Source organism: Natrix helvetica (assembly GCF_964273705.1).
Source record: "Natrix helvetica genome assembly, chromosome: 1".
NCBI lineage: Eukaryota > Metazoa > Chordata > Lepidosauria > Squamata > Natricidae > Natrix > Natrix helvetica.
The window spans coordinates 354,643,945-354,658,477 of record NC_138548.1 but is presented as its reverse complement, the minus strand read 5'-3'; the positions used below and the strand labels follow the sequence as shown (position 1 = coordinate 354,658,477).

Here is a 14,533-nt window from a genome sequence, read left to right as displayed (position 1 = left end):
TTCAACCTATCAATAGAATCATGAAACATGGAAGAATAACTGGAAACATCCACTTTCCTTTCTTCCAAAGCACATGTACATTGGAGAGATTCTTTCTATCGGTATCCTTACAAAGCCTAAATCTCACTAGAGGGAAGAATTAATCTAAGCAGCCTTTCCAATTTCCACCAGAGTTAAGATTTATTATTCCCAAACATTTTCGGGTTTGGGTTTTTGTGACGTCACCCGGAGTGCCACTCCTGTTGGGGAGGAGCTACCACTGGGACATCCTACCTCTTCATCCGACGAGCCACCACAGGGGTGTTCTGGGTGGATCCGGGGGCGCCCCGCCTACTTAGCGGGTACGCATGCACCACCTCCGCGCATGCGTCCTCTCTGGGGGGGAAAGAAGTGTAATGTCCTCGACTTACGACCGGCCGCAACTCCTTGACATACGACTGACAGCCTGGCAACCAAAGGGTTGTGCCTATTGGCTAAGATGCGCCGGGCTGGAAGCGGGCTTTTTCCTCTGTTACCATTGGCTGCTCTGCTTGACAGCTCCCGTATAAATAGCAGAGCAGGGTGCTGAATTGTACATAGTTACCTTGGAACGTTGTTCTGTTGAAATAAAAGCTGTTCTATTCACCTCAGCAGTGTCCCCTCTTCAGTCGGTCCAGGCTTCTACAGACAGGATCAGATGGTTCGAGGTCCTGAACAGAAAAGGTGATCACATCCTTCAAGTTGTTGGGTGAAGAAGAAAAAGAGAAAAGAAGGGGCTTCCTGGGTTTTTTATATTCTCTGTTCAGTCCCACCTCTCTGTTTCCTGTTCCTGTGTAAGAAATGTATTCTGATTGGTTGTTAGACTCCCAAGGGCCCAACACTCTAGGCTGTTTTGAGTCCAGGTGTGGTAGAGCATTGCTTCTTCCCAGGTGCCCTGTGATGAGATGTGTAAAGGGCTAATACTACCATGCCTTAATCTCATCACCATGGAGCTGATGGGAGGGGGGGAATCTTTGTTATGTAGAATTAAGTGGCTCAGGCATTTTAATGGCCCATTGAAAAGGTGGGGCTATTAAGAGTGAGTCTGTTTCCTGCCTAAAAACATGTTTCTCCATTTCTGATCCAGGGAAATATAATATTCTGCCTTTTCAGTATTTCCCAGGATATTTCATTTTTCTAGGTGTGGGGTGGGTGCTAACTTCCTACAGAAGCAACTTAGGATCTCCAGCTTGATCAGGGGTTGGAGTCAAGACCTCCAAGGTTCCTTCGAGATCTATTGGATTGATTGATTGATTGATCTTGAAAGCTGCACCCTTGAATTTGCTGTTGGAGCAGCAGGAATAGGTCAATGGGTATATTTTATAGGGAGGAAGAAGATCCAGTTTGGTGTAGTGGTGAAGGCACCAGGTTAGAGACAGGGAAACGCTCAGTTCCAGTCCCACCTGAAGGGCAAAACCATCTGTTCAACTTTGGCTAGTCCACTCAAGCTTAGGAAGCAGGAAAGGGGGGAAACCACTTCCAAAACCCCTTGCCAGGGAAACCGCAAGGTATCAAGACTGACCCAAAACCGGAGCTAAGTAGTGTCACGTTTCACTGTTTCACTTGGCTCAGTTGCAAAGGTCAGTTGCTAGGAGACGAAAAGGACCATGTAATCACTGAAAACATCTTCCAAACGACCTGATGGAGCCTGGACAAGCTTGTTTTTCCACTTCAGGTCACTAGATGGCGATGAGGCAACATCTTTGCCTAGAAAGCCATCCACGCTTTAGCGCCATCCGTGTTTGGCCTTGGAAAAAGGAGTTTTTAAACCATTGAGTACTTTATTGCTAGAAAGGATGGGAGGAGAGGAGAAGCGCAGAGGAACTTCCTCTTCCGGATGACTCATGGGAGGAGAGTGGTGCGCAGAGCGTCTTTTGTGCTCTTCCCACGGTCGAAGCAGCAGCTGGAAGGTGAGCGGAGGGCAGGTGGGAGGAGAGCCCTGGAAGCAGAGAAGCAACTGGGCTGAAGCATCTCAGCTGCTGCTGCTGCAGGTTCCTTCCCTCCCCGAATTTAAGCCCACTGGTGCTGCAGGCTGTGAAACTGGTGGCTGCAATTTTCCTCCTGGTGGGAAGATTGGAAAAGTCTCTTCCAAGTGAAGGTGGGTTCTTTGGGAATGGCTTCCCTCCAGAGGTTGTGGGTGCTCCCATCACTGGAGGGTTTTAAGAGGAGGTTGGACTGCCAATTGTTCAGGATGGAATAGGGTCTCCTGCGTGAACAGGGGATGGACTTAGAAGACCTCCAAGGTTCCTCCTATCTCAATTATTCTGTTGTGGACCTGATTTTTCCAGGCAACAAGTTCGGACTGATGTGCCTCTGGTCGTTTCTGGGTTGTTGACAAAATGGGGTTGGCATAGGTGGGCTTTTATACATTGGGGTTGTGTGTTTGAAATGTTCCAGGGGGTGGCTAGTCTGATGATGGTGGGTTAATCCTATTACGTCCTAAAAGTCCTGTCCTAAATCCCATCATCTGGAAATGAAGGTGTTTTGTTTGTGAATAGATTCTCCTAGTCTTTCTTAACCAGCACAAAATAACCATCTCCAAAGACTTCAGGCATTCTGCTGGAGGCTGTTGGGGCTGCTTTAGGCCTTTATTAAGATTTTTCTCCCGTTTCTGCTTTGGGAAAATATAACATTCTGCCTCTTTTAATATTCCCCCAAATATTTCATTCTTGGGGGTGGGGGATTCCCACAAAATTAATACCAAAGATTAAAATCAGGGATGCACGGGGAAAGCAGGGTTGGAATGGGGGGAGAGGTGGGATCTACTACTCAATCAAGGACAATGAATGAATGAATGAATGAATGAATGAATGAATGAATGAATGAAATTTAATTTGTTAGCCGCACCCTCTCCAAAAGGACTCGGGGCGGCGTACAATAAAACACATACAATATACATATATATACAATACATATACAAATACAAATAAACACATACACATACATGTACATGGAGGAGGTAACACTCATAAAATATATATAAAATAGAATTAAAATAACTATTTAAAACACCCTCAGTTAAAATTACAAAATTTAAAAAACCCGTCAGGCATTGGTAGTCCTCACTTACCATTGGTTTACTGAGACTTTCAAGTTACAATGGCCCTGCAGAAGCAGACATAGTTATGAAGGTGCAGTAAACACTTTTATATCGTGGTTTTAGCATCCCACATTTATAATCCTGATTTGTGACCTTCCCAGCTGGCTTCTGACAAGCAAACTCAGAGGGGATGCTGGCTGGAAGTTGCAAGTCATGATCATGTGAAATTACCTTTAACAACCCACAGTGATTTGTTTAAGAATTGCAGAGGAACAGATGTAAGTTGATACGGACCTTTGAAATTATGCCTCATGATTGGGCCGCTTAGTGACACAGATGCTAGTCCCAATTGCAGTCAGTTAGTGAGGACTACTTCAATTGGGATGTCACCAAAGGGGTTGTGGAAAGTATTTACTCCCCTTACTGGAGCACAGTGGGCAAAACTGGTGCTTCAAATCTTGCAGAGGCTTAAGCATCAAACATGTATTTTCTCCATATTGTAGGTGTGTGTATTTTTATTTCTCTCTGAATGTATATATCTGCAAACGTATTACTTCTCCCAGGACTTCCAGATAAAAAGTCATGGGTAAAAGTACATTCTCCTTGACTTCTATGATTTTACATATCAGGACATAGTAAAAATCATTTGGTCCTTAGAAGTTCTTAAAAGGGGAGTAAATACTTTCTACAACCCCTTTGGTGACATCCCAGGGATATCTGTGCCATGCATTAGGTTCTTTATCTAGAGAGATAACGTTCTTTGTGATAATTTCCTTAATGTTTTGAAACATCAATGCCATTTCTTCCAAAAATCTACTCATTTCTCCCTGATGGAGAATCTCTTCTTGTTTTAGCAAGTCCCACTCTTGCTCAATAGTTCAAAAACCATATATTCAGGCCTAACGTTGTTCCTCAGAGAATATAATAGTCATCGTTTATATCCCACAGTTAATCAGTTCCATTTAAGTAGTCCAGAAAGCTCTCCAGGTGTCTCCTTAAATCCACTTTCTAAATTTAGTCATATGTCTTAACATTCAAAGGTCGCTTTAACTAGATCTCTTCTTTGATCTCACAGTTGAGCCTCCAATGGTCATAGAGAAGATAAAACTAGCAAAATAATTATCAGGTCTCCAGATAGATGTTCTTTTATTTCTCTTGTCAGAAATTTCCCCAGGATTGTAGGGGTATGTTGTATTTTCCATTCAACAGTAGGTGGCGCCCTCAGCATAGGTTTCAACTGCTCAATTCTAACTGGTTTTTAAATCCAATTTTAATTCGATTTATAGAAGATCTGCAAGGTCCCTTCCAATTCTGTTATTCTCTTCTGTTCTGTTGCAATGATATTTATTATACCCTCATAAGTAAAACCATACAAAAGAGGGTGTAGTTTCTTTTTTACTTGACTGTATTTGAAAACAACCCTTTGCAATGCTAAGCATTTGTGATTGACCCAGTCAACAAGTGAATTTTATCATTTTTTGTTGTAATATAAGTATTTTCTTTTTTTCTCATCTTCTGCAACCATTAAAGATAGCATTTTATTTGAATCTTATAGACAAAGAAGATGGCAATGAGCATTCTGAACAACTGAGGATAACAAGCAACATTGAATAGCAAAGCAATCTTGATTATTCAATCCAGAAATCAAAATATTTTCCATTTCCTTCAGAGAGCCACACAAGTCTTCACTTTCCTCAGCAAATGAGAGAGAAACAAGAGAAAATCAAGAAGAGATTTCTACCTGGAGAAAGCACAGTGTGCGAAACTCAAGCATACATTACATGAAAAGTCAAGGGAGATCATTTTTCCATTCAACAAAAGAGGGAAATATCTGGATGTCAGTGGGGAGGAAAAGGTCAATTGGAAAGCGATGTAGAGTAGACAGTGTTGCAGGCCTTGCCTTGGGAGGAAGAAAACTGCTTGAAACAAAACACTACTAAACAAAATACTACTAAACATCCATATTTTTGACCCCAGGAATAGAAGTTGTGGAAAAGCTCCATAGACATGCCTTTAGTGGGAAAGATACAAATTGCAAATCACAGTTGATTATGTATGAGAGGATCCAGACTGGAGAAAAACCACAGAAATACTCTGAATGTGGCAAAACTTTTGATTAGAACAACTCAACTGTAGTTCATGGAGGGACCCACACAGGAGAGGAGCCCTACAAGGGCTCCCAACATGGTAAATGCTTTAGTGAGCATGGCGACGTGGACTCACACCAAACAGAAACCGTTTGAATGTCCTAATTGTGGGAAATGTTTCTGTGATAATCCCAGCCTGGTGATACACCAGAGGATTCACAAAGGAGAAAAATCCTTTGAATGTCTTGATTGTGGTAAATGTTTCTGTGATAATTCCAACCTGGTGACACACCAGAGGATTCACACAGGCAAGAAACCCTTTAAATATCCTGATTCTGGGAATAGTTTCAATCGAAATTCTCACCACCTTTCACACCCGAGCATTCACACAAGAGACAAACCATTTGACTGTCCTGTTTGTGGGAAAGTTTTCAGTAAGAATTCCAGCCTGGTGAACCACCAGAGGACTCACACAGGAGAAAAACCCTTTGAATGTCCTGTTTGTGGGAAAGGTTTCAGTCACAATTCCAGCCTGGTGAACCACCAGAGGATTCACACAGGAGAGAAACCGTTTGGATGTCCTGTTTGTGGGAAAAGTTTCAGTCAGAATTCCCACCTTGTGGAACACCAGAGGACTCACACAGGAGAGAAACCCTTTAAATGTCCTGACTGTGGGAAATGTTTCACTCAGAATTCCACCCTGGTTCAACACCAGAGGATTCATACAGGAGAGAAACCCTATGAATGTCCTAACTGTGGGCAAAGTTTCAGTCAGAATTCCACTCTGGCTCAACACCAGAGAATTCACACAGGAGAGAAACCTTTTAAATGGCCTGACTGTGGTAAAAGTTTAAGCAAGAATTCCAACCTGGTGATACATGAGAGGATTCACACAGGCGAGAAACCCTTTAAATGTCCTGACTGTGGGAAAAGTTTCAGTCAAAATTCTTACCTCATTTCACACCAGAGGACTCACACAGGAGAAAAACCCTTTGAATGTCCTGCTTGTGGTAAACATTTCAGTCACAATTCCAGCCTGGTGAACCACCAAAGGATTCACACAGGAGAGAAACTCTTTAAATGTCCTGACTGGGGGAAAAGTTTCCGTCAGAATTCCACCCTGGTTCAACACCAGAGGATTCACACAGGAGAGAAACCATTCGACTGTCCTGTTTGTGGGAAAAGTTTCAGTAAGAATTCCAGACTCGTGAGACACCAGAGGACTCACACAGGAGAAAAACCCTTTGAATGTCCTGATTGTGGTAAAAGTTTCAGTCACAATTCCAGCCTGGTGAACCACCAGAGGATTCACACAGGAGAAAAACCCTTTAAATGCCCTGAGTGTGGAAAAAATTTCGGCCAGAATTCCACCCTGGTTCAACACCGGAGGATTCACACGGGAGAGAAACCGTTTGAATGTCCTGTTTGTGGGAAAAGTTTCAGTCAGAATTCCCACCTCGTAATGCACCAGAGGACTCACACAGGAGAGAAACCCTTTTAAATGGCCTGACTGTGGTAAAAGTTTTAGCAAGAATTCCAAGGTGATGATACACGAGAGGATGCATATAGGAGAGAAACTATTTGAATATCCTGATCATGGGAAGGTGTCGCTCAGAGATCCCAGCTAGTGGTGCACCAGAGGACTCACATAGGTGAGAAACTCTATGAGTGTCCCATTTGTGGAAAAAGTTGCAGTTGGAATTCCAACCTGGTGATACACTACAGGAGAGAAACTGTGTGAGTGTCCAGGATGTGGGAAAGATCTCAGTATTTGGACTAGCCTTCTAAATCATATGCTTATACACACAGGGGAGAAACCATTTGAGTGCCCTGAGTGTGGATGGTGCTTCAGGAAACATTCCAGCCGTACTGCACACAAGAAAATCCACACGACGCAACAAGTGTTGAGTGTAGAGAAGGCTTGAATTATATTTCTAAAGTCCCATTGTAAATCCAGCTGAGATATTGACTGTCAAATTTGACTACAAAGAATTAGCCTGATTTTTTGTAGGCAAATATATAGTGGTATTAGATGGGAAGGTGGAAAAAATAAATCCAACCTATTAGTTTGATAATGCCTTTCTGGCCATCAGCAGCAGAAGTTGCTGGATACAGGTAGTCCTTGGGTTACGAAGGGAATGGATCCTGCCCATTCCATCCGTAACTCGAGAATTCGTGGGAGTGAATCTCTTACATTGAACGACATCATTCCCTGCTTTCACTCTTGCATTCGCTGCTTTCTTGCCCCAGATCAGCCTGATGAGGCTTCTGGCCCTGGGAAAGCAACCCCTGGAGGCTGTGCGTGGCCTCTCAAGGCTACTTTCTTGTCAGAAAAGCGCTTGAGGATTCCATTCCTGTAGGCTTTGCAAAAAGCCTTTGCTTGTAGGAACAGGACTTCAGTCTGCTCCTCCGAAGTTCTGCTGGTGCCAACAAAGGCTTTTTGCAAAGGGCTGCTGGAGCCTACAGGAATGCAGTCTCCCTGCAGTCTTTGGCAGGGAAACAGAAAACAGACAGACAGACGACCTGAAGGACCAAAGCCTCCCCTCTTTTTGCAAACGTTCAGGTCTCAATTCACAGAGAAATAGAGGCCTTAAGTGCGAGATTACACAAGATCTCACTATTCTCTGTGAATGCTGACGAAGAACCTGCAACAGAGAGGAGATAAGTGACTCTCCACAGTCAAAGTGTCTTTGAAGACACGGTGGGGGAGGGGGGCAGAATACGCGGTGTGAATGTTGCAGAGCCTCTGAGGTCATTTGTAAGGGTGAACAACTGCCATGGTGCTGCAATATTCATAATCTCGGGATTTGTTGGTAAATGCTAAGGATGCTTATCGCGTAATTTCGAATGTTCACTAAGGGAACACTCGTAACCCATGGATTACCTGTATTTATTTCTGTAGAAATTGTGCAATCATGGAAAAATCTTTTTGGGAGTGTTCTTTGCATTTTTATCATGGCAGATGATAGAAACGCCACGTTACAGAGTCCCAGCCTTTTTCTCCCTGGGTGCACTCGAAATTTTCAGCCCCAGAATTCTCCAGCCAGTATCTCTTGGGGATTGGAGCGCTCAGACTACAGTTAGAGATTTTGGGTCCTCATATAAGGAGAAAGCAAGAGGAGACAAGAAGTAGAGTGGTTTTAAAGTTTATCTTTTCCAAACAATTCCAGGAATTCAGTGTACTAAGCATGTCTGTTCAGATTGTGTCAAGAATGAGGCGCGCAAGTGGAAGAAACCATATGAATAGCAAATATTTTGGTGGAGTTTGGGGCAGTGACAAAACTAGTGTAACATTTCAGATGTAAAGGCTGTTCTGCCCTGCAAGTGACCTTCATGAAGAAGAGCTGTAGGAACATTGAGTTGAGGAGAAAAAGGATTGTGGTTTTGTGCACAGGGCCTCCAGGTTTATTTGCAACTCCTGCCGTGATCTCCTTTGTTTTTAGGGGCAAATATGGGGAGGAACATTATTTGTAGCAGCGAAAGTGATATTTTAGCTATGCAGATGAATGATCCTGTTTTTTCTGGGATTGGAAGACACCAAAGAAATCCAAGATTGTTCATTTCATTTCACAATTTTTTTTAGCTCATTACATGAAGGACAACCAGGATCGGGCCAACCATGGACATAACGTGTGTGGAGAAACCAAGAGGCTCTTGGTCTGAGTCTTAAGTCCAAGTGATTTCAAATTTAAACATCTGCAAAATTTCTAAAATTTTAAATAATAAAAATATATTTCATCATTTTCCCTTTTTTCTTTGCACCATCTTTATCATGTCTCATTATAGTTAGGAGTCGGAAACCCTTTCAATGATCCCAAAGCCTCTGAATTTCCAGGCTCTATAACAATATCAAGCAAAATTAAATTAGAGTCAGAGGGGATGGTCTACAGGGCGAGATCAAAAGCCATACGTCCCCACTCAGATGAACAGTCCATTTCCTTAGAATCAAATTTCGAAGCTGAGATTGAAAGGTGTAAAGTATGTGTTATTTGGAGGATACTGGATCTTGAAAGCTGCAGCCTTGAATTTGGAGTAGCAGGAACAGCTGAATGGATAGATTTTATGGGGAGGAAGAAGGCCCAGTTTGGTGGTCACCAGCCTAGAGCCTGAGAGAGGCTCATTTCTAGTCCTGCTTTAGGCACAAAGCCATCTCAGAGACATTGGCTTGTCCTGTCCTCTCAGGCCTTGGAAATAGGAAATTGGCTTTCAAAGAACCTTGCCAAGGAAACTGCAGGGAAGTGGGCATGCAGGATAACTCCCCAAAATCAAGTTTGCAACTGAGTGAACCTTGAAGAGTGAAGCCTGACCTACTTAGCTTCTCAAGATGAGGGAGGTGCTGTGCCATAAATATGTATGAAGTTCTTGTTGTGAACAGCCGCTAAATGATCTTCAGCTTCATCCTATCTATGAATATAAAAGCGAAATATCACATGCATCAATACGAAATCTTCAGAACCGTAAAGCCTACAAACTTCAAATTTGCGACATATGTTCCTCTTGTCTTCTAGATGCTCACTAAGAAAAGATTTTTCAAAATGGCCATCAGAGCATTAGTATTTCCTATATTATTATTAACATGCTGTCATGCTAAGGAGTTCTACTCTCCCTCCCAAACTAAAAAGAAATCTGTTCCAAATGCAAAACACAAGCAGAGGAGAGGAGTTTTAGTTTTACTTTCACAGCAGCAAGCAGCTTTACTACAGAACAGTTGAACTAAGCCACGCGCAGGCTCCTTCCTGTCTTCTCCTTGCTCATATAGCAAATACTTTTTGAGTTTCCAAACACCCCTCAACTCTCTCACACACTGACAGGATGCTAGCTAGATGAATACTGATGGATGCTGGTAGGCAGAGCCAATTTCAATTTCAATTTTATTTGATTTCTAGACCGCCCCCTCTCCCCGAAGGGACTCGGGGCGGTGTACAGGTACCACATTAAAAAACCATATACATAATAAATACCCTTAAAACCAAATTAAACCTTGAGCCCTGTACAAATTGATAAAAATTAAAACTCAGCCTAAAACCAACCCATAGAATTTAAAAATACAGGCTTGAGGTGGGTAAGCTCCGCTCCTTCCGTAAGAAGCTTAAAACGCACCTGTTCAATTTAGCCAGGCCGGCTAAATTGAACAGGTGGGTTTTAAGCTTCTTACGGAAGGAGCGGAGGTCTGTAGTTGTTCTGATATCAGGGGGAAGGTCATTCCAGAGGGTCGGGCCCATCACAGAGAAGGCCCTTCCCCTGGATGTCGCCCGCTGGCACAGCCTAGTGGACGGCACCCGGAGAAGTCCCTCTCTGTGTGAGCGGATTGGCCGAAGGGATGTATGGGGCAGGATGCGATCCCGCAAATCCCTGTGCCATGGAGCGCTTTAAAGATGATAATCAACACCTTGAAACGCACCCGAAAAGCCACAGGTAGCCAGTGCAGCCCGCGCAGGAGAGGTGTTATGTGGGAGTACCTAGCGGCTCCCGAAACTGCCCGCGCGGCCGCATTCTGAACCAATTGCAGCCTTCGGGTGCATCTCAAGGGGAGCCCCATGTAGAGAGTGTTACAGTAGTAGCCAGATTCCCCCCCCCCTTATTTTCCTCCTCAGTTCAGATGAATCTGTTCCTTCTACTGTTAACACCAGTTAACGGGAAAAGAGGCAAAAAACACAGAAAAAGATTTACAGATGCGATTAATAAAACACACAGAAAGCTGCACAAGTATCGTCAAACTCATCCTCAAGACAGTAAACAGGCTGTTAAAAAGTATACATCTAATAAGCCCTATGTTAATCAGTCACAAATGACATCAGTGCCTTGGACTAATAAGTGCTTGTCTGGTTTTAAATATGAACCTCAGATTGATTACTCCAAGGGCAAGGTTATTGATCTCAGACCCCGGTTACCCTGTGCCTGATGCCGTGCTCTAAAGTGGCAGGATGAGTCTCCAGGGATGTGCTGCAGTGGTGGTGCACCTCTCTCCCCTTCAGTCCTACCCTGAACGCTTACCCAGCCTTCTCACCCACCAGCATCCAATGGCAAAGCACTTTCTTTCTTCTGTCTGGAAGTACCACGGATGCTTCCAAATGACATCTTTTGGAGCCAGAGAGGTGAAGGAGGGAAATTTTATACCAACATTCAAAGTGCAGGTGCAGCAGCTTTCATTTCCCCAGATATACTGTATTTTTTGGAGTATAAGACCCGAGTATAAGACGCACCAAGGTTTTGAAGAGGCAAATTTCTAAAAAAGTAGGTAGGTAGATAGAGGGAAGAGAGGGAGAGAAAGAGAGAAAGAGAGAAATACAGTAGGTAGGTAGGGAGAGAGAGTAGTTTGGTAGGTAGGGAAATAAAGGGATAGAGAGAGCGAAATAGAGAAATACAGTAGGAAGGTAGGGGGAGAGTGTGTGTAGGTAGGTAGAGGGATAGAGAAATAGAGAGGGAGAGAAATACAGTAGATAGAGAGTAGGTAGGTTGGTAGGTAGAGGGATAGAGGGAGAGAGAGAAATAGATAAATACAGTAGATACATAGGGAGAGTAGGTTGGTAGGTAGAGGGATAGAGAGAGAAATACATTAGATAGGGAGAGAGAGTAGATAGGTTGGTAGGTAGAGGGATAGAGAGAGAGAGAGAGAAATACAGTATGTAGGTAGGGAGAGAGAGAGAAATAGAGAAATACAGTAGGTAGGTTGGTAGGTAGAGGGAGAGAGAGAGAGAGAGAAAGAGAGAGAAATACAGTAGATAGAGAGTAGGTAGGTACATAGGGAGAGAGAGAAATATAGTAGGTAGACAGAATTAGAGTGGGTAGATAGATGGAGAAAGAGAGAGAGAAATACAGTAGGTAGGTAGATGTTTCCAGGTGTATTTATCCATGTGCTGGAGAAGGAAATCGCTGTCAATCTGCAGCACCTAAGACTTTGTTTCTGCTGGCACAGCACTTGATCAATGTAATTCTCATCAATCAGTTAAAGAGCTTTTGGAAAGGAAAAAAAAAGTTTTTGCACTCTGCAAACCTCCCCAAAACAGCCTGTTTTTCGTGAAAACGGGCCCATTTTTTTAAAAGGCATGAATAGCCTTGGGGGGGCTTGCAGAGTGCTCGGGGGGACAAAAATGAGCAAAAAATGGCTTGTTTTTTGCAAAAACAGCCCCATTTTTTGTCACAAAAATTGCATGCATAGCTTTATGGAGGCTTATAGAGTGCTGCTGGGGGAGGGGGGAAACGGCCCGTTTCTTGCTCATTTCTGCCCTCCCCAGCCCCCAGGAACTCTCTGAAAGCCTCCATAAGGGTATGCACAGCCATTTTGGTGAAGGGGCGGGGCTTTGGAAGGCAAAAAATGTTGTATTCTGTGTATAAGACACACTCAGATTTTCAGCCTCTTTTTTGAGGAAAAAAAGGTTCGTCTTATAATCCAAAAAATATGATACTTTCTTGGTGATGATGATGATGAGAGAGACATCCATTGTGGAATCTACCCAGGCATTAATCCACAACTGGTTAGCTAAATGCAGAAGTTGTTGTGTGAACACAAGAAGTATATTCTGGAACTCAAGGCTGCTGTTGATCCTGTTCCTAAGGGCCACAAGGACTTCCAAGTGGTGATTAATGCTGATAGGAAGCCTTCTGGAGAGCACCGAAGTCATTTCAATGCCCCCATGACTGCAGTAGTAGCTGTTCCTATTGTTGGCCAGGATTTTGAGAAGAGAAATAACCTTCTTCACAGCAGAGACAACATTGTTACGAATCAGTGTGACACAGCATGCTTATGATACGCTCCAATATCTGATGTTCTGCCGTGGAGAAGATGGCTACTACCTCAATATACCTGTGTGACCCAAACACCAAAGTTCCTCTCAAGAAGACCGTGTCTGTTGCTGCCTTTTACAGCTACAGGATAATGGAGGGTGATGGTAAAGAATGCTACCTATTGCTGTTCCATTTCCATAGCAAAGCACGGGTATCCAACCGACTAGTAGAATAATGAAACATGGAAGAATAACTGGAAACATCCATTCTCCTTGGTTCCAAACGACATCTAGATAGGAGAGATTCTTTCTATTTGCATTTTTGCAAAGCCTAAAACTCACTAGAAGGAAGAATTGTTCTGAACAGCTTTCCCAATCTCCACGGGAGTTAGCAGTACTTCACAGCTGCTTCAAGGAGGTGGCATCTCAGTCAAAACAAGGCACATTCAAACTGATATACCGAGGTTGTATCCAGGGAAACCCACAGCAGCCAGAGGGAGTGACTTTTACAACCCATGAAATTGCTTTGTTGGGGAATGTGACTGATGATACATATTGGAGGGAGGGGGAAACAGGGTCAGAGGCAAAGCGCAAATTAACTGAAAGTCAATGGGGAAGCCAGAGTCACTTAACGACCATGTTATAATCAATACAATACAATAGCAGAGTTGGAAGGGACCTTGGAGGTTTTCTAGTCCAACCCCCTGCCTAGGTAGGAAACCCTATACCGTTTCAGGCAAATGGCTATCCAACATCTTCTTAAAGACTTCCAGTGTTGGGGCATTCACAACTTCTGGAGGCATTTTCTGTTCCACTGATTAATTGTTCTAACTGTCAGGAAGTTTCTCCTCAGTTCTAAGTTGCTTCTCTCCTTGATTAGTTTCCACCCATTGCTTCTTGTTCTACCCTCAGGTGCTTTGGAGAATAGTTTGACTCCCTCTTCTTTGTGGCAACCCCTGAGATATTGGAACAATGCTATCGTGTCTCCCCTAGTCCTTCTTTCTATTTCAACCGTGTTACTAATTTAAGAACTGCAATTATTCACTTAACAAATGTGGCAAAAAAAAGTTGTAAAATGGGACAAAACTCATTTAACAAGTTTCTCACTTAACCACATAAACTTTGGACTCAATTGCGGTTGTAAGTTCAGGACTATCTGTAACTGAGGACTAGAAAAGTGCTGATGGAATTCCCATCTTCAAAAAAAAAAAAAACACCAAATCCAGGACATTACAGACAGATCAGCCTGACATTAATACCTGGTAACATCTTAGAAAACATATCCAGACAACAAATCTGTGAACACCTAGAAGGAAACAAAATTATAACCAGCAACCAGTAGGGTTGATTTAAAACATTATGCCAAACAAAGCTTATTTGTTTGACAAAATGACTAATTAGTGGACCAGCGAAATGCTGTGGATATCCTATACTTAGATTTCAGTAAAGCATTTGATAAAGTAGATCACAACATACAGTAGTGGCCAAAATTGTGGAAACCTTTTGGGAAAAGTGTATTTTTGAGGTTTGATGGCTAATAACACTTTTTTTGGGAGGGGGGGGAATACCATAAAATTATATATCAATGAAAAGATAATGTAATCAAGAATGTAATGCAATGCCTTTTATGAAGGATTTTCTATTAGAATAGCAGTTCTAAAAAA

General features: G+C 43.0%; 2 protein-coding genes across 2 annotated transcripts in view; both read left to right on the top strand.

The window, feature by feature from the left end:
- Nucleotides 1-14,533, top strand: part of LOC309384265 (uncharacterized protein) — a 104,791-nt gene that overhangs the window by 56,726 nt on the left and 33,532 nt on the right. The gene's annotated exons all lie outside the window — the stretch shown is intronic.
- LOC309384263 (uncharacterized protein) overlaps nucleotides 1,822-14,533 on the top strand; it is a 108,335-nt gene continuing 95,623 nt past the window's right edge. The window contains exon 1 of the mRNA XM_081937539.1: nucleotides 1,822-1,928. The gene's annotated coding sequence lies outside the window, so the exon portion shown is untranslated. The remainder of the gene's footprint in view (nucleotides 1,929-14,533) is intronic.